Source organism: Oryctolagus cuniculus, chromosome 2, assembly GCF_964237555.1.
Source record: "Oryctolagus cuniculus chromosome 2, mOryCun1.1, whole genome shotgun sequence".
Taxonomy (NCBI): Eukaryota; Metazoa; Chordata; class Mammalia; order Lagomorpha; family Leporidae; genus Oryctolagus; species Oryctolagus cuniculus.
In genome coordinates this window covers 182,968,483-182,989,341 of record NC_091433.1, presented here as the reverse complement: position 1 = coordinate 182,989,341, position 20,859 = coordinate 182,968,483, and the positions used below count along the sequence as shown (strand labels likewise).

The following is a 20,859-nucleotide window of genomic DNA, read 5'->3' as shown; positions in this document are numbered from 1 at the left end:
AAAGCCAGAAAAAGAAAAGAATAAAGACAACAGCAAAGTGAGGTAACAAAAAGCTGATTCTTTGGGGAAAAAAAGTTAACCAAATTGGCACACCATTACAATGTACAAACCAAGAGAGACGGGATTCAAATTACTAAAATAAAAAATGAGAAAAGGGACATTACCACCAACCTTACAGAAATAAAAAGGATTATGAGATATGAATAATTTTATGGTAACCAGCAGCCAGTAATAAATCTCAGATGAAATGGACAAATTCCTATAAATGTACACATTTCCAAAACTGACTCAAGAAGAAACAGTAAATCTGAAGAGACCTATAAAAGTAAAGAGAATGAATCAGTAATTTTAAAAAAATCAAGAACACCCAATTTCTAATAAAGAAAATCCCAGGGCAAATAGTTTCATTGGTGAATTTTACTAATTCCGCTGAAGTTTGAAAAAACAAGTGAACATCAATCCTTCTCAACTTTCCCAGAAATTAGAAGAGGGTGGAATAGCTCTTGACTCATTCCACAAAGCCAGTATTCCCCTGATACCAAAGAAAGAAACTACAGACCAATATCCTTTAGGAATACAGATGCAAAATTTCTCAACAAACACTAACTGATGCTAGCAGCACATTTAAAGGATCTTACACCATGAGTAGTGCCAGGGTAGTTCAGCTTACAAAATGCAATCTAGGTAATACAACATATTGATAGAAAGATGAGGCGAGCAAAACCACATTATCTCACTGACACAAGAAAAGCATTTTTTAAAGCCCAACAAGAAAAAGAGAAAAATCACTCAGCTACAGATAGAAGCAAACTTCCTCAAAATAGAAAGGAACATCGGTGAAAACCCATATATAACAATCTATTTAAAATGAAATACTGAAAGCCTCCCCTTAAGATCAGGAGCAAGACAGGGATGTCAAATCTGGCCACCTCCAATCAGCACAATACTGGAATTCTAGCAAGGGTAATTGGATAAGAAAAAGAGGAGTCACACTACTTGAAAGACGTGTAAAACTGTCTCTTCACAAATGGTATGATCTTAATTATAGGACATAGTACATATAAGATGACAAAAAACACTGTCATAATGTTAATAAACAAATTCCACAAAGTTGCAGAATATGACATCAACATTCAAAAGTCGGTTATATTTCTATAGATAAGCAATAAAATTAAGAAAATAATTCTATTAATAATTGTATAAAAATGAAACATTTATAAATAAATTTAATAATAGAGCATAAGACTTGAACTGAGAATAATCAAAGAATATTAAAAGAAATTAAAGAAGCCTAAATAAGTAGAAATATAACCTGTGTTCATGGATTGAAAGACTTAATTTTGTTAAGATGACAATACTTACAAAAAAATACTGACAATTTCCAAGCTTATTATCAATCTTGGTAGTATGACTAAAAAACCTTAAATCAATAGAACTTGATCAAAATTTAAAACTTATATGCAAAGATATTATCAAAAAAGTGAAAATACATCCCACAAAATAGAAGAAAATATTTGAATATCATATATCAGGTAAGTGTCTAGTACCCAGAATAAAAAGAAATCTTAACAACAAACCCAAACAATCTAATTTAAAAATTAGGAAAATGGCTTGAATATTCATTTTTCTAGAGATGGTATTAAAATGGCCAAGAAGGACAGGAGTGGCAGGGTTTGGGTAGATAATGGCCAAGGATGCATAATTGCAGCTACATAGGAGGAATAAATTCCAGAAATCTGTTGTGTTACATGATAACTGTGACTAACAACAGTATGTTTTGAAAGTATTATAGGGTAGCTTTCAAGTGTCCTACCACAAAATGTAAATATGTGAGGTAATGCATCTTAATTAGCTCAACTGAGCCGTTTCATAATGTATACATATTTCAAAAAATCATGTTCTGCATTATGAATATACAACATATTTATTTTTTATTAAAAATAGAATGAACTTGATTATGCTTAAATAATAAAACTAAACTGGCCAATAAGCAAATGAAAAGATACTTTGATATCTTTAATCATTAGCAAAATGCAAATAAAAAAGCCACAATGTGATACTGTTTCATTCTCACTGGAATGGCTCTGACACAAAACAAAACCAGAAAGTTACAAGTGTTACTGAGATTGTAGAGAACATATAACATCCATAACTGGCTGATGAGAATGCAGTGGTACAGTTACTTAGGAAAACAGTTTGGTGGTTTTACAATAAATTTTAAACATAGAATAACTGCATGATACAGAAATTCTACTCCTAGGTGAACCCAAGAGAACTGAAAAAGAAATTCAAACAAAAATTTGTACACAAACGATCACAGCAGTATCCATTAGTAGTCAAAAACCGGAAACAACCCAAATCTCTATCACCTGATGAATACATACAGAAAATGTGGTGTAATGTAAAATGGAATATTATTCTGCCATGTAAGGAAACGAAGTCCAGATGGATACTACCATGTGATGATCCTTGACCACATTAAGTCATTTGGGCATTTGAGATAGCAGCTAAGTCTCCACTTAGTATGCCTAAATCCACATCACAGGTCTGGTTTGAGTCCCATCTGCCCCAGTTACGATCCAACTTCCCAGTACAGCACCCAGGAGGCACCAAGTAAAGGCTCAAGTACTTGAATCCCTGCCATCCACATGTCAGAACCAGATTGAATTCTGGCTCCCAGCTTCCGCTTGGTCCAGCCCTGGCTGTTACAGGTGCTTGAGGGAGCGAACCAGTGGATGGAAGATCTCTCTCTACCTGCATATCTGTTTCTCTCACTCTGTGAGTATCTCTGTCTTTCAAATAAAATGAAATTAAAAAGGTTTGAAAAGAAAACATTAAGCTAAGTGAACAAATCAAAGCACAGAAGGTCACAAACAATATGATTTCATTTATAGGAAATATCCAGAGTAGGCAAGTCAATGGAGACAGAGGTAGACTTTGGGCTCAGGGGAGAGGGAAGTGTTGTACGGATACTAAATGGGTTCAGAGATTCTTTGGGGAGTGATAAAAATGTTTTGGGATTAGACAGTAGTGATGGTTATAACACCTAGGAATATATTAAAATCCATGGAATTGTACACTTTTTTTTTTTTTTTTTGGACAGGCAGAGTTAGACAGTGAGAGAGAGAGAGACAGAAAGGTCTTCCTTTTCCGTTGGTTCACCCCCCAAATGGCCGCCACAGCTGGCACACTGCACCGATCCAAAGCCAGGAGCCAGGTGCTTCCTTCTGGTCTCCCATGGGGTACAGGGCCCAAGCACTTGGGCCATCCTCCACTGCCTTCCCAGGCCACAGCAGAGAGCTGGACTGGAAGAGGAGCAACCGGGACAGAATCCGGCGCCCCAACCGAGACTAGAACCCGGAGTGCTGACGCCGCAGGCAGAGGATTAGCTAAGTAAGCCGTGGTGCCGGCTGGAATTGTACACTTTCAAGTGAACAAAATGATGAATTCTATGTAATGTGAATTTTATTTCAATTAAAAATTTAAATGAAGAAACTCAAGGTGATAACATAATCAGGTAGGACTAAAATAGAAGTATTTACAGAACAATGTTTTTCTCATTTCCTCACTGGTTTTCCTGGAAATCACCATATGTAGGGAAAGCCATGTTTTGACTGCCAGCTCAGGCTCTCTGATGAGACAGGGGGAAAAAAAATCCAGAAATTTCAGTGCAAGTTCTAGCTCTTACCTTAAAGAGCCATAAGACCCTGGGGACGGCTCCTCATTTATCGGAACTCCAGTCACCTCAGATGGCACCGCGATGTCCACCTGCCCTGTTAGGGGCTGGGCCTGGCCTGGACCCAGGGACTGCACAGGAGGGCAGTTCTCAGAATTCAGTTCTGAGCCTGACTCATCACGAGATGGGCTAACATGAAAGCAGGAGGAGAGAGAAAACAATTCACAGTTTTTCCCAAGATTTCCTCCGAATTATCCTCATCTGTGGGCAAAATGCTCAAGAACGCTATTTTTAAAAGGGTGACGATATTTGGTTAAAATGTCCTTGGAGGAAGGGGAGGCAAGGACTGAGAAAAGCGTGCCCAAACCACAGGGCCTCCGGACTGCAGTCCACATCAGCAGCGGCAGCCCTAATGAGCTCTGTGCTGGACTCTCCCAATTGAATTACATAATACATTTCCGTTTCATTTCATGAATCACAACTTGGGATACAATGTTCCTGGGTTGCAGTTGATATATTTCAGAGGTTACCGAAGATTTCAAAAAGAAAAATCTATTTTATTAAATTCATATGTAAAATGTCTGAATGTCAGCCAACTTATTTATTTTCAAATTTGGGATTTTCTTAAATGCTGTAGTTAGAACTCAATGTCAAGAGAGTTCCCGATAAACCCATTAATGAATGGTAAGACTGCAGTGGCCCCTGGATTTTTCATTTCTTTTGACAGCTCAGTTCCTGCTTCCCAACGGTGGGTTTTCTTACAGCTGCCCCTGTTGAGTGAGGGTGAGAAAAAAAGTAGCAAAGCCCCAGAATGTGGAGCAGGGGAGGTGAGACTCACAGGGACAACTAGCTGTGCTCAGGCCACTATAAGATCATAGCCCTGCAACTGAACATCAGCTCCTTGGTGGATACAGCGTGTCTGGCATCCACCAAGGTCCACTCCTCCTTGTTCAGTTATCCAGGAGCACGAGGATGGATTCTGTGAGCAGAAAGACACAGGTTCAAATCCTAGCTTAGTCATGGTTACCTGCAAAAGGCCCAGGAAGGTCACTTGACCTCTCTAAGCTTCCATGTGTTCAGCTGTAATCTGGGAATAGTAACAGCCCATTTCACACAGAGATGGAATAAGGAGCCTAGCACACAGTAAGGAGTAGAGGATTGTTAGCCATGAGCTATTGTCTTTATTCTAGAAGCAGCTACTTTGAACTGTAATTGGATTTCTGCTCATCCTGCATCCCTTGAGTCTTTGCCCATTTTCAAAACTTAGGATCAATTCATTTTTGTGAAGGTACATCGTTCCTAGATGTGGTCTGGATGCACACCATTAATTCATTTATTCATTCAATCACTTACTGAATACGGGCTTATCATTTTTGTGCCAGAGAGAATGGTATACCTTAGGAGAACCAAGTTGAGAAAAACAGCACAGTTTCTTCCCTCAATGCTTTAAGCTGTGGAGAAAGGCAAGACTGGAGAGGCAGGCAAGCTGGTTTGGTGAGTGGGAACAGAGAGGAAATGCATTTGGACCAGAGTAGGTTCTGAGCCGGAGTGTGACGCTGGGCAGAGCAGTCTCTTCCCTGCTAGGCTGCCCCTGACATGCGATGGGAGCTGTGGGGAAACAGAGAGGCGCATGTGAGGAAGATGACCTACCTGAGGAGAGCCAGACAGACTACTGCCAGATAGGTGAGAACGGACAGGAGGAACTGCATGTTTTTAGGATACCAGACATCTGAACGTTAGCCATTCCAACAATGCAACCCATTTCACAGAGGAGAAAACGGAGGCCAGAGAGACTTTCTGGTCCAAGATCACCAGAAGTCACTCAGATTCTTCCCACAGTATCAGACCTCCTCCTTATGACATCACTCATTTTACAATCAGGCCCAAGCTATTGGTATTGATTGGAAAATCCAAAGTGGCTTTCCTCGGTCTTAGGAGCTAATCATTGTGCCAATCAGCTCTGAATGGCATATGGGCAGCACAAGCAGAATTTCTCCCAGAGCAGCTCCGAGCAGGTGATAAGTCACTGCTGTGGTCTGCATTCTCACTCCCCAGGTTAATTTTTCTAACAGAATGCAGGTGTGCTGGGGTTGTTTTCAGCTCATATGAAGGAAGACAAAAAAACAATTCTTCATTTATAAAAAGAATAATGTCAGTCTATTAGAACGATTGGCCTTTGCAACTCTTTAACTCCCACTCATCCATAAATAGAGCTATACCTGTCACTTAGGCAAACACATTATTGTTAACAATCAAAGATGGAGTTTATAGTGCCAGGGGCTGGGTGTTTGTCTGTCTCACAACCCCACCACTGCCTTAAGCTAGTCTGGCATTTACCACGTGTTGCACATTCTCCTTCTTGTTTGATGCTCACAGCAACTCTGGAGGGGCATAGTAGAGATATTCCCACCCCCACCACCCCACTCCCGCCCAGAGGGCTCAGGGCACCCGCACAGAGTAATGAGGGCCAGTGCTGACCCCTGATGGCCTGCCTCCCAGTCCACCTCTATTCCCTGCACTGTGCCGTCTCCTAATTGCTCTGTCCACTTTGTACCTGTGAGGGTTAACCGGGAACACAGGAGTTCTGTTAAATATCACAGTAGTTAGTACATTTTAATCCTGATCCCCAGCCTACTGTAGCTGCTGTAAAATATATGGCAATAATTTCCTGAGGCAGGGTAATGTATAAGGAATGTCAGGCCAGCCTCTGGGCACATTTGCCTTAGCTCAGTTTTATTAAAGTGAAACTTTTATTAAGGCATGTGGTGAATTGAGCAATCGGCATGATTCATGCCGTTATAAACCCATTGCTACACTCACAATAAATCAATGAGCCATTGTCGTACATTTGCTGTGGAGTTGGTAGAAACAAGGAAAAAATCAATATGGGGATATTATTCAGACCATATGAAAGTATTAAAGTGTATTCTGTGTGTATTAAACCTGGCCAAACCATATTTCATGTGTACATTTTTCCTGTAAATATCTCCCCTAGAATCCTCTACACGAGTCTATTTGCTAATCCATATGCTATTGTGAAATAATTAAGGGGAATATTTAAAATTCCACATAGGCCTTGTGAGTTTTTGAATTTATTTCATACTGCTCAATATATAAAATAAAATTATCTTGAAGAAAAAGCATCCACAATAATTTAGAACAATGGGCCACTTCCTTAACAAACATGGTATAGCTGTAACTCCACATAATTCATTAGGTAATGTGCTCTTCCTTTGGGACAAAAAAAGATCAACCAACAGGAGGAAGCTATTTGAGCCAAAGAAAGGGCACTTTTCATTATCCCTTTCCACTTGATAGGGACAATCATTGAACCAGCAGCATTCTCCACCTATCTGGAAGCTATTACCATATTTTCGTTTACCTGGAACCTCCTCCAAATGTTGCAATGTGTGTCTGTGACAGCCGTCTCCTTGTGGCTGTAGCGTGTGATCACCTGCATTTCTGCATCAGGAAGTTTCAGGATCCTCTAGAGGCTGATGTGAGTTGGTCAGAAATAAGGTCCAGCAGCAGCTGGCTGCAAGCTCAAGCTACAACGTCACTGAGATCCGTCTGTTTCAGGTAGCAGGAAGCTGGGTCATTTACTGCCATCTTCATTACTCAAAGGAGTTTCTGTGGTTCTCTCATGCTCTCTCAAGCAAATGCTGAATTTCACAAACATCCATGGGATTCAAGGCCCTTCCCTAGGCCCAAAGAGAAAGGCAGAAATGAATGTGTACATTATTACAGTCAGTACGTCTAGGCAGTCTTTAAGCAATGCTTGAAGCACGGAGCACTTTGGAAACCAAGAGTTCAGAGAGAGTTCCAACCAGAGTACTTGAGATTCCCAGGGAAGGCTTTGAAAGACGGTTTGGCAAGTTAAGAGTTGGTGAACTCAAGGGGCTTCCATAGCCTAGACAGCTCATGGCAAGAGCCTCGGGGGATTGCTGATGTCATAAATAAGAGTGTCAATTGCTAAATCTACAACGGGAGTCACTGGGTACAGGCTCCCCACGTAGGATCTCTGTCCTTAATGTGTTTTACTATGAAACTTAAAAACAACACTACTAGTCAAACAACACCCTATACCTTGTGCGGTTGTGTGAGTACAGCCTGTTGAAATCCTTGCTTAGTGTATACTAAGTTGATCTTCTGTATATGAAGGTAATTGAAAATGAGACTCGATGAAGGGAGGGATGGGAGAGGGAGTGGGAGAGGGGAGGGCCACGGGAGGGAGGGAAGTTGGTGGGGGGAGCCACAACAATACAAAAGTTGCACTTTGTAAATTCACATTTATTAAATAAAAAAAAATGTAAAAAAGAAAGACGGTTTGGTTTTAACTTGAATAAGCATAAGACCTGAACCAAAAAATATTTTTCCCTGTCTTGTTGGCTATTTATAGCTTGTCACCTAATGGTTATCTTTGGAAGACAGAGATGCAAAATTCACACAGTTACACACATTGGAACAGTCAGTGGGGAATCTCCTTATATGATATCATTTTACATTATCCAGAATAAGAGATACAAATGTCCCTGGCACCAGAGACACGAAGGGAATTATGTGATGACCCTAATAAGGTTTGGGACCTTTAGCAATCAATTATGTTCATCCCCAGGAAAACACGTTTCTGTCCCTTTGTTTGCATTTTGCAGGTCTAACAAGTTTAATATTCCTTATTTAACTACTTACTCAAGCTGCTTAAAGTTAAGGGACTTAATTTTGCTTGAGTCTAGAAGAAATGAGAAAGAGAGAGAGAGGAAGCGAACAGCAAGGTTGAGTGAGAGTCAACCCTGCGATACGTGTGGAGTTGGGGGGATGAGAGCTGAGCCTCCCCTTGCCAACTCGTCCCTGGCTGTTGCCAACTGTGTGGTGACCTCGCTGCTCCCAGAATACAGCTGCACGTACTGGTTTTCCGAGACCTTCCAAGCTTTCATTTGGAGCCCAACCTATTGGCGACATCAGCTTACATGGAGAGACCAGAGTGCATGTGACATAATCTTTGGCTTAAGTATGGTATGTGTGTCTTTCAGGGCATATGGTCTGAGATGATCCATCACGGCCTGTGATGTCAAATTATCCACTGAGACTCAAGCTGCTTTGCAGAAATGCAATTACATTCAGATAATGGTATTTCCAGTTGTTGCAGTAGACAAGACTGATGCTGGGAAGAAGTGAGTGGTAGACCACTGGATGATATACGTACAGAACAGACGGAAGAACGAGGCATCGTGAAGCTGTTGGTGAGTTTTGTGTTTCTTTCCTTGCCAGCACATTTCTCAGCAGTCACCACTGGTTCCCACCACAAACTCCATTGTCAACCATTCCACAAAGCTCAGCCTAGGAGCCTGGCAAGTCCCAGGCCACTACAGTGATGACCTGAGACTGTGCTCGCGCCTCCAGCTGCACATCCCCTCCTCGCTATATTCCTCATTACTTCATAAACCAGGAGGACCTTTCTTCTAAATTTTAATAACCCAAACCATTTCACTCTTACTCAAAATCTTGATTTTGTGTCGCTACTTTTTCTACTTTTCATTCAACTCTATTTGTTTTCTTTTTTTTTTAAATATTTTATTTATTTTATTTGAGAAGAAGAGTTACAGACAGTGAGACGGAGAGACAGAAAGGTCTTCCCTCTGTTGGTTCACTCCCCAAATGACTGCAATGGCCGGAACTGCACCGATCTGAAGCCAGGAGCCAGAAGCCTCTTCCAGATCTCCCATATGGGTGCAGGGGCCCAGGCACTTGGGCCATCCTCCACTTCTTTCCCAGGCTACAACAGAGAGCTGGATTGGAAGAGGAGCAGCCAGGACTAGAACTGACGCCTACAGGTGATGTTGGCGCCACAGGTGAATTAACCTACTGCCCCACAGCGCTGGTCCTTCAACTCTCTTTGTAAAATGTTGTTTTTTGGCCGGCACCATGGCTCACTTGGCTAATCCTCTGCCTGCGGCGCTGGTACCCCGGGGTTCTAGTCCCAGTTGGGGCACTAGATTCAGTCCCGGTTGCTCCTCTTCCAGTCCAGCTCTCTGCTGTGGCCCGGGAAGGCACATGGGGGACCAGGAGGGGGCACCCAGCTCCTGGCTTCGGATTGGCGCAGCACTGGCTGTAGCAGCCATTTGGGGGGTGAACCAACGGAAAAAGGAAGACCTTTCTCTCTCTCTCTCTCTCTCTCTCTCTCTCTGTCTCTCTCTCTCTCACTATCTAATTCTGCCTGTCCAGAAAAAAAAAAGTTGTTTTATTTTCTTACACTTTTCCTCTAACTCTTCTAGACACTGCCTTGAGCATTCTGGCTTCTAACAGTTGGTTGAGAACAAACAGGAACCTAAAACCATGGAATGTTCATATAATCACTTCACCAGAATTAACTGAGAACCCACAATTTCCTGATCTTTGCAAGGTATTAGATATACAAAAAAAGCAGTGCAAAAGCAGAAAGATAGCCTTTAAAACCAATGAGGTCCAGAGCCTGCTCTGTGGTGTAATGGGTAAAACCTATGAGGTCTGAGTTCAAATAGCTGCTTTGGTGCTTCCTGAGCTATGTGTCCTTGGGCACATCACTTAAGTTCTCTCAAACTTGGCTGCTGCTTGTGTCTCAGAAGTTAGGCATGTAAAGGACGAAAACACAAGCATACACTGCAGGGAAACCATTATCTCTATTATTATTTCTAAACTTTCATCAAGACTCTCACCAAGTGTTTATTTCCTAGGCGCATGGTCTTCTTGCAGATGCTTTGTTCTCTGTTCTCAATGTCTTGAAATTTGCTTAAAGAATTGAAAGATTTTTATGGGGTTTGCGGATCCATAGATCAGTGCAAAACATAGTGAAGTCATTTGCTTTTGCTTGATCATTTTCCCCCACTCCAAACCCAGGTTCCTATTTTCTGTCCTGGATAAATGATACAGAAGTGGAGGCTGAGAGTGTTGGTCAGCTGTCCTCAGTAAACATTTGAATTAACTTTCCCCTGCTCTGGGCATGCAGATTCTAATAGAAGACATTTTAAAACCAGACTGCTCTTGTGACTAGAAGGAAGGGAGGTTTCTTGGCAGATCTATGGGCTGTGGAGCCCTCTAAGCCACACAAATCAGAATCTCTAGGGAGGGGCACAGAAATCAGTGTTATTAACAAGTACCTTATCATAAGACAAGTTGGGAGCCTTGACCTAAATACCTCACAAGACAATGACTGCGCATCCTCAAGGTTTCAAACTTTGTAGGGACAAGCAGAAATGTAAAAGTTGGAGATATGCGCTTGGCAGGGGTTATATACTATTAGGATATTATAATATGCACATGTATATATATACATAAATATAGACTTATATACACATGTAGATGTGTGCATACACACACATGGTAAAAAGATAACTCACCCTGCAAGCTTGTCATTAAAAGTAAGAAATCTGGAGCAGGCATTTGGCACAGTGAATAAGACACTGCTTGGGATGCCAGCACCCCATGCTTTAGGGCCTGAGTTGGAACCCCAGCCCTGCTTCTGACTCCAGCTCCTGCTAATGGACGACTTAACAGTGAGGAGAGCAAAATGATTCCAGGCAAAAGGCGTGGCAAAAAATGGACTGAAAAAGTCTCACTGGGAGGAACTAATGTCATTAAAGTTATCTATGCTGTGCCAGGTACTTTCCGAATTTTGCCCCACTTAACGACCACACCAACATAAAAGAAAAGTCTCATTATTTCTTACTTTCCTGAAGACAAACCAAATGCTCCAAGAGAATCAGCAATCTGCCCAACCTCAGACAGCTGCAAAGTTGGCCAAGGTGGGTAACTTGGGTCTGTCCAACTCCAGGATCTGTGCTTTGCTCACTAACCCTGGACCCTCCTTCTTGCCTAGGACTTGGTTAATCCTCTGCCTGCAGCGCCAGCATCACATATGGGTGCCAGGTTCTAGTCCCGGTTGCTCCTCTTCCAGTCCAGCTCTCTGCTGTAGCCCAGGAGGGCAGTGGAGGATGGCCCAAGTTGCTTGGGCCCCTGTACCACATGGGAGACCAGGAGGAAGCACCCGGCTCCTGGCTTCGGATCGGCGTAGTTTTGGCTGTAGCTTCCATTTGGGGGGGGGGGGGTTGAATCAGTTTGAAGACCTTTCTCTCTGTCTCTCTCTCTCACTGTCTGACTCTATCTGTCAAATAAAATAAAATAAAAGTCTTCTGTGTTGATGGGGCTTGTGTGTGGCACAATGGGTTAAGCTGCCACCTGCAATGCCAGCATCCCATATCAGTGAAGCACGTGTTTGAGTCCCAGTTGCTCTGCTTCTGACCCAGCCCCCTGCTAATGTGCCTGGGAAAGCAGCAGATGACAGCCCAAGTAATTGGGTCCTTGCCATCCAGGTGGGAGACCTGGGTGGAGTTCCAGGCTCCTGACTTCTGCTGGGGCAGCCTGGATCAGCCCATGCCATTGTGGCCATTTGAGGAGTAAAATAGCAGATGGAAGATCTCTGTGTGTGTATGTGTGTGTGTGCGCACATGGGTCTCCCTCTATCACAATGTCTTTCAAATATTTTTCAAACATTTTTATGAACTTCATCCTTATAAAAATTTTTAGATGCAATGAAAATAATGTGGACTATTGTATAAATTTGGAATAGAAAGAAATCCAACACAGGGTTTTTTAACATTTTCCCCCACATGTTAGATAAATTACAGGCAGACAAAGGGTCTTCAGAAATGCTATGAACAGGGCATACATGAAAAAACTATGAATGGATTTCAAAACATTTTACACCAAAATAAATGTATCTTTTAATTTTTTATGAACTTTTTGAAGTATCTTCCTATTTTTCATACTATTGTAATCATATCTACATATATATTCTAACTTTTAAATTTAAAATTACATCATAAATAGTTCATGTTATTTCATCATTTTATCTGATCACATAATAGTTCATCTAGTAGATACTATGATTTATTTTTAAAAACTCTTTAATGGTAAACATTCAGGTTCCTTCCAATTTTGTAATATAAATATGGCTACAATCAACATTTTTTCTTTTTTCATTTATTGAAAGGCAAAGAGACAAAGAGATGAAGACAGAAATAGAAAGATAGATTTTCTATTCCTCAAACGCCCATATCAGCCAGGCCAAAGAGAGAGCCCAGAACTCCAACTGGATGTCCTGTGTGGGTGGCAGGGACCCAAGTACTTGGGTTATCATCTGCTGCCTCCCAGGGTGTGCAATAGCAGGAAGCTGAAATAGGAAGCAGGGTTGGGTCCCAAACCCCAGCCCTCCAACATGGGAAATAAGTATTTCAAGTTATGTCTTAACTATTAGATTCATTTCCTGCCCCTATGATGAACATCTATATAGGTTTATCTATATGAAGGCATCTTTTATATTTATTTATTTATTTTAGTTATTTGAAAGGCAGAGTCAGAGAGAGAGAGAGAAAGATCTTCCATCCATTGGTGTACTTCCCAAATGGTTGCAATGGCCAAGGTTGAGCCAGGCCAAAGCCAGGATCTTCATCCGGGTCTCCCACATGACTGCAGGAGCCCAAGGCCTTGGGTCACCCTCCACTGCTTTCCTAGGAGCAGTAGCACGGAGTTGTATCAGATGCAGGACTCGAACTGGCACCCATATGGGATGCTTGTAGGCGGTGGCTTAACCCATTAGCCACAATGCCAACCCTAAAGCATCTTTCTTTAGGAAGGGGTTTAGAAGTAGAATTATAGGGTAGAAACATATGAACCCAGTGGTTGCTGTTGATGCTAAGTTCCAAATATTTCCCAAAGGATTCTGTCAATTTACATTATCACAAAAACTGTAAGGTAGGTTGCACCAGCCATTGGTGGATTCTAAGTAGGAAAATGAAACCAGACTCTGAATGATATTAATAGACATAAGAGATTTGAGCCTGATCTTCACAGTAAGGGGGTAATTGGAGGCTTTGAACAGGAGAGTGAGGTAAGGCTCATCTGAAGTCAGAGCTGGTGATACTGAAGGAACACCACACTAGTAGTCGGGGCTATGATTCTTGTGCTTGTTCTGTGGAAACCCTCTGTGGCTGTGAGCATGTCACTTCTCATTAGATGTTGCTTTCTTCCCCGGTTACACGAGGGTATGTAGGAAACAATCTCCATGGTTTTCTAGCTTTTAGGTTGCATGATTTACCTGAATTCTGAACATTTACCTATAGATACTTGAAATTCCACAATTAATTATTCATTCCTCTAAATTACAATCCCTAGGAAAATCTCAATCTTTTAGGAATGGAGAATGCCTGGCACGTGTGCCACTATTTCCTTTCCAAACTAATGACTTGGTTCTCTGTCTGGCTCAGAAATCACCTTCCACACAGGGTCAGGCAGCCTTTCATTCACAGTCAGTGACACACAAGGGGAAATGCATCCACCCTGCAGGATCTGGGATGATCCCATCCCTAATTCCTCAGCGTCCATGAAGGAGCAGGTGGAGAGGGAGAAAAGCAGTAAGGGACAAAAAGGCACACAGGGTGAACACTAAGATCATGCTTGCTGTGATCCATTGCTGTTCTAAGAACTTTCCAAGTACTGCCTCACTGGATCCTCAAATGAGGTAGGTAACTATCTACTCCACAGTGAGACTACTCCTGAGGCCCACAAGCTAAGGAGCATGCCATGGCCACGCAGCTGGTGGGAAATGGCAGAACTCAAGTTCAAACCTTGGCACACCAGCCTCCGGACTCTGGACTATGTCCTTCCCCACCTGTCACATGTGAATGGAAGAAAGAGCATGCAGAAGAGGTGGGGGAGGAGTCAAGACAACTGATTCTACAGTTTTGCACAAGAAGATCGTACAGTTACTATCCATTTATTCTCTCCATCATTAATTCTATAAAAGCAGAAATCCTGAATTTCCAACTGCTCGAGACAATAAATGACCGCTTCTCCTTCACAAAACAGATCAACAAAGTTATCCAATGCATTATTCCAAGTGCTGTTGCTGCAACCCTGGATTCTTCCTACTGTGACTCCTGTAACTGTAAGGTGGTGTTGGGGGAGGGTGTTGACAGCTTAGTGATATGGTGCAATGGTGATAACAAAGGTGAAATGAATTTTACCTTTGTACTTCCCTAGCGTTTGAAAGTTGACAGGTAAAGAAGGGATGTAAGCCACTGATAATAATACCAAGTAGTGAGCAGAATGAGAGGGAAACATATAGTGATCAGGAGGGAACCCTGTGACGTAGCTGCAGTGGCCAAAGGAAGCTCCATGGAGCAGGGAGACTTTCACCCGCATCTTGAGCAATGGAAAGGGTGCTCTGGATTCATATAAGTAAGGACGAAGGCTCCTGGGCACCTGGGCAGAAAGAGCAAGGTGCACAGGTAAGAAGCATGTATGTGGAATAGCAAGTCTGACCTAAATCAGGAATTACAAATGAGAGTAATTTAAAGTTGAAAAGACAATTGAAGCCTGGATTAGTCAAGATAACATTAACTGAAACAAGAAGAAATCCTGAATTTCCAATTGCTTAAGACAATAAACGACTGCTTCTCTTTCACAAAACAGACCAACAAAATCACCCAAATGCATTATCCCAAGTACTGTTGCTGGAACTCAGGCTTCTTCCATCATGCGACTACTCTGCACTGAAGGGCACTGAATCCTTAGCTTCCGACAAAGAATGAGAAAGAGGGAGTAGGAAAGGTGCACCTTTCTTAACAAACTAGTTTTGCTCACATTGCATTTGCAAAACTCGTTGCAGGTTCAGGGCAGGGAGCTGCAGGAGGAGGAAATGGTTCTCAGCTAGGCAGGTGCTTCCAAGCCAGCATCATGGAGTCAACAAGTTGGCTTCAGAAGGGTCTTGGACAAGGGAATTATATCATCCAAGATATTTACTTGAGAAAGATAAGTCTGGCAACGTGATACCTCCAAAGGATGGAAACCACTTAGGAAAAGGGAAGTGTAAGGAGACCTAAAATAACCCAGGCAAGAGGCAATGACCTGACTGAGAATAATACAAGGGATCTTTGAAAAGTTCGTGGCAAATACATGTGATTGAAAAACTATGTGAGAATTTCAAAAGGTTTTGCACCAAAATAAACACGTCTTTTAATTTCATTTTTCCACAAACATTTTGAAGGCCATCACTGGGTCTCCCTTCGCCCCCATCTTTGGCCCTCCCTCAGCCATGGGATGATCGAGAAGACAGAAAGAAAAGACAGGCAGGGGCCGGCGCCGTGGCTCACTAGGCTAATCCTCCACCTTGCGGCGCCGGCACATCGGGTTCTAGTCTCTATCGGGGCGCCGGATTCTGTCCCGGTTGCCCCTCTTCCTGCCAGCTCTCTGCTGTGGCCAGGGAGTGCAGTGGAGGATGGCCCAAGTGCTTGGGCCCTTCACCCCATGGGAGACCAGGATAAGTACCTGGCTCCTGCCATTGGATCAGCGCGGTGTGCCGGCCGCAGCGTGCCAGCAGCGGCGGCCATTGGAGGGTGAACCAACAGCAAAGGAAGACCTTTCTCTCTGTCTCTCTCACTGTCCACTCTGCCTGTCAAAAAAAAAAAAAAAAAAAAAAAAGACAGGCAGGTTTAAACAGAGAGAGGGCAGGGCAATTGGGAGGATGAAGGCATAAGGAGAGAGCAGCCAACATGGACACGCTGCTCCCCATACAAAAGCATGACAGGGCTCCCAGTCCCTTGAATTGAGGCAGGAGGAGGAGTGCCTTCCTCTTGCTAAGGGATTGCAGAGGGAGACAGGCCTTAGCCCAAAGATACTCAGCTCCATTTGGTTTGGATGGAGCCAAAAGAAAAACACGGAACCTATGAGTTCCCCAGCAGATCTTTCCTGGACACGTCCCAAAGACAGTGTCCATCCAGGCTACGTCTGCCTCTGGAGCGCCAGGGCCTCAAGAGCCCGCTGGTGGACCGTGGACGAGTGCGGTTGCCAAACGTGGCCGAAGCTGCCACCGGAGATCTGTTTTCACAGGTTTTGTTTGGAAACTCAGTGTGAGGCTTGGGAGCAGCTGGGAGTTTCTGAGTAATTGCATACCCTGGGGGTGGAGGGAGGCCAAGCACAACAGCCTGTCCCAAGGACCCAAGTGAGGGCAATGCATGAAGTCAGGTGAGGCTGCCCTGAGGCTGGGGATCCAGCCACTGAGGACCAAGCCACAGCTAGGCCCTGCGCAGACCCCATAGGCCCTACAGCTCTGAGGACAACAACTGGGTACCCCTGATCCCTGCTTTCAGCTTGGGGTGAGGGGTCACTTTCTACATCAGCAAAGTTTGGATGCTTTATGTACCTACTAGTAACCCTTCCTTCCCTTAATGTAGTAGACCCATATAACCTGAAACTTAAATAGACAAATGGTTGATTATTTGCTGTACAATGTGTTTTCCCTTAAGGCTCAGATCAAATATCAGCTTTGGAAGCTTTCTTTAACCTTTTTCTTTTCCATACCCCGGAAAGATTCATCAGCCCCTCTTGTCTCCAGTCCCAGCAGTTCCACCACCAGCCTAGTGTCTAACCATCCATATTCAGTCTCCAGCACTGGGTAAATGCTCACTGGGGACTAGGATCTGAGGACCCAGAGATGAGCCCCCTCCAGTCTCCTGTTTGGACTGTGAGCTTCCTCCAGCAAAGAACTTGCTTCTCTCTTTGATCATCTGCTTCACTCAGATTGATAGAATCAAATCAGATTCACCACCGTATTCTGTGCTCTTCAGAGGCAATTGCCAAGAGATGGCTCAAAGTAGCAAGCTGTGCTTAAAAAGTTGAAATCAACCATTTGATCTTCCTGGCCCTGGAAAACTTGATTCCATTTTGCTGCCATTTGAAGGGGACTATACTTTGCTTCATTGTATGAACTGAGGTGTCACATTCCATTCCTGAATTACCCAGGGTAATTAGTGCCAAAAATCCAGTAACTCTGGATTTCAGGGTAGGCTCATGAATATATCTTTGTTATCAAGGGGTAATTTATCCTCACACAGGATAAGGGAGTCCTAGTGCCAAAATGCCCCGAGTTCCAGTCTAGCCCTGAGACAGGAGTCCTGTTGATGTAGGCTGAGTGGCATGCTCCCTCCAGACTCTGACTTCCTCACTTCCTTGCCAGTGCAATGACATTTGCTTCTCAGCCCAAGGCTCGGCTCCGCCCTGATTCTAAGATCTTGTCCCTGGATCTGACTTGTAGTTCGCATTAGCCTCCTCCACAGTTTAGACCCTTTGTATTCCTCTTACTTTTCAATCAAGGAATAAAAAGAGCCGTTTTGAGAGACAGCCAAGATTCCCAGGTAGACTCCTCTCTAAGAGAAGCACATACGTCTGTCAAGATTCTGAAAAATGTATCTTCAATCCCTGTGTTTCTCTTTAAAAGAAAATATATAGAAACCACAAACATATTTATACCGTTCCCATCTGATGCCTTAATACTTGAGGAAGGATTGGATTTTCTTGTTCTTTGGCTCAAGAAGCCATGAGTGACATCAGCGAGCTAAGACTGCAAGTTCTAGTGCCCTTTCCTTATTAAACCTCAATGTTTACTTCTCAAGGGATTGGCCAAGAAAAGGCCATTTGGGCTGGAACGCAGCATATTTAGTCTCAGAATTAAGGTAATTTCTTTGGAAGCATTTCAACCAAATCAATTTATTTCTGAGATGTTGCTGTTGGTTCTCTTTTAAAAATTCCAAAGCCTCAGGCTTTTGCACTGTACCTGTTCTGTTAACGCAATTCTAAGCTGGTTCCCATGCTGAGAGCCACACGCCCCAGGTGTGTGGAACTTGGTGATGTGGGCTGTGGGTGCACTAGAATAGGCTATAGTTTTAAAAGGTAGGGCTGGGTGGCCTCTCAAGGATACTAGCTTGAGGGATCAGGACAAAAAACCACTTCTCTTCTTTATTCATTCCCTTTGATAATAAAACACATTTACACACATCTCCTCATTGGCTTCTTAAAATGAGGCAGACATAGTAGCTATTTTCATTATATCTATTTTCATAAAAATATGCTGAGGTGTGGAAATACCAACTGCTTGGGATGGTACATGATAGACCTGAAGTGAGGCCTTCTCATAAGCCTGCTCCTACATTCTAGCTGTCCTGCCTGTGAGACCAGGCAGAATAGTGGGGACAGAGCTGTGATCAGTGGCTGCCCTAGAAGATGCCCAGCGAAAGCCTAATGGAGAAGTGCCCAAGTAGGGTTGGAACTCTAGCTAGAAAGCTCCTTCATGGAAATGCTTCCTCCGCTGACTTGTTGGTGATGATCAAAATCCCACTGCTGGAGCCACTTCTTGCAGTACAGAACTGGGACTCTCCTAACCCTCTGTGTGTCAAGGGAATCCAAAGCCAAGGGATACCAAAGAGCTCATGGCCTTGTCTAGCACTTTGCGAGCAGCACTTAATTACGGTGACACGAGCGAGCATTCTTTCCTTGTCCTGATAAGCATATTTTATCATGTCATGGAAGTAACTATTATTCCTGTTTTCCTGAAAGTTCCCAACATAAATCATCCTTCCTAGCCAAGTCGGCCTTTTTACTGCCCCTGAAACAGCTAGTGACTGCTCCCCATGGCACCATGCCTGTGCTCTCTCAGGTTGCTGCATCAGGGTCTTATCTGTCCCAGTTCTAGAGCTGCAAGTCTGGAGATTACCTGTTCTTATTCTGTGTTTAACAGACGAGCAAGGAGATCATGGAGGTTGCCAGGACATCTGAATGCTAAACCTGCGACACCAGCAATCTGTCAAACTAGATGTTGCTTCCACATATAACATCCGCAACCAGGACAATTCAGCACTGCCTCAACTCCTTATTCTTTTCTGTGTGCATCAAAAGTCCCACCCCCTTCACTGCATTATAAAGGATCCATGAGGATTTATGCAACTAGAAACCATCCAGCTCTATGTCAATGGATTTCTCAGGAAGGGAAAATAGTATCTGGCTCACACTTTGTTTCTTTAAAGATCTAGGGATTCCAGTAGGAATCCAGATCCTGACACTAACTGACTGTGTAACAAGGAAAGCCACCATTTCTGCATCTCAATTTATTCCTCAAGAAAATAAGGTGTATTAACATTACTTTGATTGAGCATTTCAATTCTAAAATGCTATTACTTAACAACCTTATACTCTCTGGAAAGGTGAGCAGAGCAAAGAACAGCCGGCAGGATCTCTCAGGCCTTCAGAAAGCTCTTAGGACCTACTTGTTGGTACCCAGATGAATGAATCCACATGACTGAAGCATTTCTTCTCCCAGCAAAACTGACTGTCTACAAACTCACGTTCATGCTGAAGTGTGAATGACTGGCAGCCAGGAGTGGGATGAAGCAGCTGATGACAACAAATGGGAATCAATAACCCACAGAAGGGCAAGAGCAGAACTGAGCTCCCAGAAGAGGAAGCGGAGAGTCCTAAAGGTGGTCTTTGCCATGGGGTGGCCTTGGGCAAGTTAGAGGGCAAAGGCAGCCCTAAGTTTCACCTTTCAAAGCTTAAAATAAAACACCATGGAGTCTGACTTTCCTCCTTTGCCCAAACGGCTTTCCCCTTGAGTGCAGCACTGCCTGAGATCCATCAGTCATGGAGGTCAGAAGGTTAATGTTCCACCCTGACTCAGGTCGCCCCTCAACCCCCTCTCTGAAACTCCAGCTCTACATTGTTAAAATGCATATAATAAAACTTGACCCTGAGGTCTACCCCATTAAAGGATAAGAACGGTAATCCAGATACATACGACATTTCAGATACACGGAGGCTCCTTTGCCTCTGTTGTGAAATGGAATGCCGACAGATTTATGATAATTTGGATATTGTCTTTCTTCGTGTATTAAACTGCACTGCAGAGGAGACTGGAAAGTTGTAAAGAACCTCAATTGTCCTGGTGAAAATATGTGGCAATGCTTAGTGAAGTCAAGAAAGGACTTTTATTTCTCCCTATGTTACATTCTTACAGAGACTATAGAAACAGGTTATGGCCCTAAATGTGGTCATTTAAACCATTTTTAATGCCATACTAGGCACAGGTTATAGATACTATGAAGAAGAAGCAGTTCTTTCTTATTCAACTTTGAATCGACCACAATGCCCAGAAGTTTCTGACCCACAGTGCATGGCGAGTATGTACTGTGGTTGATGAAGGAACTTGAAAATGGCCCTTGGAGAGTAGGGCATTTTATAGTTGATGAGCACTAGACTAGGGGAGTGAGGATGCCTGGGTTTTCATCATGACCATGCCACTAGCCTGCTTGACCTCTCTTTGC

At 43.2% G+C, this 20,859-nt stretch overlaps 1 long non-coding RNA gene across 1 annotated transcript in view; it reads right to left on the bottom strand.

Annotated features, from left to right (window-relative positions):
- Positions 1-4,837: 4,837 nt before the first annotated feature.
- Positions 4,838-20,859, bottom strand: part of LOC138848715 (uncharacterized) — a 38,457-nt gene continuing 22,435 nt past the window's right edge. Inside the window, exons 3-4 of the long non-coding RNA XR_011386810.1 lie at positions 7,059-7,377; positions 4,838-5,284 (exon numbers count right to left, since the gene is read on the bottom strand). This is a non-coding gene — a long non-coding RNA (uncharacterized lncRNA). The remainder of the gene's footprint in view (positions 5,285-7,058; positions 7,378-20,859) is intronic.